Source organism: Chroicocephalus ridibundus, chromosome 5 (genome assembly GCF_963924245.1).
Source record: "Chroicocephalus ridibundus chromosome 5, bChrRid1.1, whole genome shotgun sequence".
NCBI classification, from domain to species: Eukaryota; Metazoa; Chordata; class Aves; order Charadriiformes; family Laridae; genus Chroicocephalus; species Chroicocephalus ridibundus.
Window position 1 is genome coordinate 77,394,673 of NC_086288.1, and position 3,874 is coordinate 77,398,546.

A 3,874-nucleotide genomic window follows, 5' to 3' on the forward strand; every position below is an offset into this window, starting at 1 on the left:
GATTCTGTATTTCTTTTCGACTGGTATGAAAAACGAGAAAGCGCAAGTGTCAAGTGACTTGACAATAATAGAAGTTTGGCATTTTCAGCCTGACGGAGTATGGATTTATCAAAGATTTATCAAGCGACGGGCAAGAATGAAATACAGTTTTTGTATTAGGCATTTGAGTATATAATCTGGGCAAAATTCACTTTCTGAAACTCAATGAGATCACGTGATTTCGGAACTGAAGACTTAAACTGCTCTCTCTTCAACAGGCCAAACATACCAATCGTAAATCATAGAATCAAAGAATGGTTTGGGTTGGAAGGGACCTTAAAGACCATCTAGTTCCAACCCCCTGCCATGGGCAGGGACACCTCCCACTAGATCAGGTTGCTCAGAGCCCCATGAACCTGGCCTTAAAAACTTCCAGGGATGGGAAGTTTTGGAATGTGGGATTGTGTTGGAAGATTTTAAATGTGGCGAAACTCTGGGAAAGGTAGATACAAGAACCGTCAGGTTAAAAGAAAGTCATAGGATGTGATCTGATGCCAGAACTTTGGCAAAAGTTCAGTGGTGTTGCATCGTCACATGGTGCTATTTTGAGAGGTTTGAGGTTGGACATGACTTTGATAGAATTAGAAGGTAAGACTATCTAATTGCAAGTACCGACTTACGTGAAAACCTTTACACCAAAATAACATAACAGAAACAAAGATTTTCAGTTAATGCAGATTCTAAAATCCTTGATCCTGACAGAGGAGAAAAAGGAAATCTCATCCTACAATCACTGCAGTCTGGGAGAATTGAATATAGAGATTTAAATGTGAGAGAAAGACACAGCAATTCTCCTATCGCGTGCTCAAGGCTGAATTCTTTAGCTCAGTAGGGTGGCAGTGGCTCCTGGCACAAATCCTTTACAAAGAGTCCAGCTAAAGGACTATCCACTTTATCTTCTGGCTTAAGAATGGCATAGCCATTCTAAACAAGTCCAGGCTTGTTTATATATATGTTACAAGCCGCAGAGAGCTGTGGCATTTATTTTTAGATGCAGAGAAAGATAGTAAGTGTGACTTCACATGCTTGTTATCTCGACTCTTCAGATGTCCATCAACAGGTGTGAAAAGCTTTCCTCGGCTATGCTCCTCCTGCATAAACAGCAGGGCTGTTCTGGGAGATGTGAAAGGCTTACAAGAAACTGTAATTCTCCAAACGAGCAAGCCAAGAATCGTATCTGTAAATATACACATTAATTTATAGCGTACAATTGTTCCATGGCAAATGCTTTTGCTCTTTTAAGTTGCCAACAATTTGAAACCTAAAATGTTCTCTTAAGTAGTTAAGAGAAACTATGGTGTTTCCATCAACTCCGTAACTTTTTCAGTTTTTCAACCACATTTTGTCACTTTAAAAATTAGACTAAAACCTTTGTTCAGATCAGAAGTTTGACATTGAAAGTAAACCCTACATTTTGGTTCACATCACACAACAGCTTCAGGGTGCACAAAGTGGGTTCCTTTACAATGAAATTCAATTAGAAGAGAATCGCTGGGAGGACTGTTAATGAGCACCAGCACTGATGGGTAGATGCCAGGTCCTCCATACCAACCGAGCTGCTCCTACTGCACCACCCTGCCTGCTAACATAGCTTGGAGCATTTCTTGCAATTTTCATAGAGAAAAAATTTCTTAACAGAAATTAAATTCCTCACCATTTAAAACTAGAGATACATCCAGTCTCAGAATTTGGACCCACCTTCAGATGTTCCAAAGCTCAGAGGTGTTTACTCAAGAATTTTGGTTCAAATTTCTATAAACCATATAAAAGGAAACAATTGTGCAGCTGGGTATAGATCTGACTTGTATTTAACTACATGCACTTGATTTAAACTCTGTTTTAGTGGGGCTTTTTCACAAGGACAAGATTATTATTTACCTAGTGGGTTCATACATTTAGAAATAAAATGGTGGGAAATAAAACCTGGACAGGCTGGATTGATGGGCCAAGGCCAACTGTATGAGGTTTGATAAGGCCAAGGGCCAGGTCCTGCATTTTGGTCACAACAACCCCAAGCAACGCTACAGGCCTGGGGCAGAGTGGCTGGAAAGCTGCCCAGCAGAAAAGGACCTGGGGGTGCTGGCAGACGGCCAGCTTAACATGAGCCAGCAGTGTGCCCAGGGGGCCAAGAAGGCCAACAGCATTCTGGCTTGTACCAGGAATAGCGTGGCCAGCAGGAGCAGGGAAGTGATGGTACAAGAGGGACACTGAGGTGCTGGAGCGTGTCCAGAGGAGAGCTACCAGGCTGGGGAGGGGTCTGGAGACCAGGTCATATGAGGAGAGGCTGAGGGAGCTGGGCATGTTGAGCTTGGAGAAGAGGAGGCTGAGGGGAGACCTCATTGCCCTCTACAACTACCTGAAAGGAGGCTGGAGAGAGGTGGGTGTTGGCCTCTTCTCCCAGGGGAATAATGACAGGACCAGAGGAAATGGTCTGAAGCTGCGGCAGGGGAGGTTTAGATTAGATATTAGGAAGAATTACTTTACTGAAGGAGTGGTCAGGCACTGGAACAGCCTGCCCAGGGAGGGGGTTGAGTCACCATCCCTAGAGGTATTGAAGAAACGTCTAGATTGGCACTTCAGGGCACGCTCTAGTGGCAGAGATTGTAGGGGGGTTTTTTTGTGTGTGTGTGTATGGTTGGACTCGATGATCTCAAAGGTCCTTTCCAACCATGAAGATTCTATTCTATGATTCTGTGATTCAAAACATGTTTGTGGGCATATATCCAGCAACTATTCTCTCTAAAGGCAACCATACTCTGCAGATTTGCCCTTTTGTCTCTTTTTTTCTCCTCTCATCCAAGCAAGCTGTTCAGATAGCTTCTTCTGAAATTGTTAACAAGAAAATTATACAAGCAGATTATTCCTTTTTTCTTAATACATGAATTCCTAAAATAAAATGCATACAAGAAGCCTTCAGCATATGCTCAGTATCACCAACCAAAATCTTTGTCTCCACAGCATAGGCTTGAGAAGTAATATTATCCACACAATGTCCAAGTTCACAAAGGGTTTTCTTTCTATATATGGTTTTGTTTTAGCATTCTGAGGGAGTGTTTTTAGTCACACTCAGTCCACCTAATCCTCCCTCTCCCCACACTAGGGCATGATCCAAAGACCAGTAAAGCTTTTAGGAAAGTCTTGAAAGATTGTATATTCTATTACTCTGACAAAAAGTGCTCTCTTTGGCACAGGCTAGAACCATTGTCCAAAATAAAACTTCAAAGAAACACTGTTTCATATACAGTTCATGTGCTGACAAAATTAAACTACAGCTGTGCTGGAGTGACAAATCTAGAAACACAGAAACTGTAGTTAAAGTTTATTATTTATTACTCTGAAAACAAAATATTCAGTAAATACCAAGAGGGTTCTGAGCAAGAGGAAGAGTCTCTCGCAAGCTTTTCAGTCTTTGATCTTTTTTTTCCAGATACTCTTCAAAACCAGATTTTTATAGATGTCTCATTCTCTGCATAATGATCTTTCTAAAAAATGTTTTTAGTATATTCTTGATTTCAGAGGGTTTTAATTATCCTGCTAAACCAGCAGCCTATAAAAAGTTAAATATTAATTAGACCAGATGCACTAAAGAGATATGACTAGAACAATATATTCAATGGCAAAAAAGAAAAAAAGAAAAAAAAAAGTAATACATGCACTCAAATTGTCTCAGCATGTTCAGGCCAAAACCAAGTCTCCATATTACGATAAAAGCAACGTTGTTTACAATTTTACACAAAACTTGTAGGGTGTCAGCAGCAACTCCTTCCACTCTTGCCACGAGGCACAGAAACATTCAGTCCATTTGCAGATCGAAAGGAATTTGCACGTGGAGAGT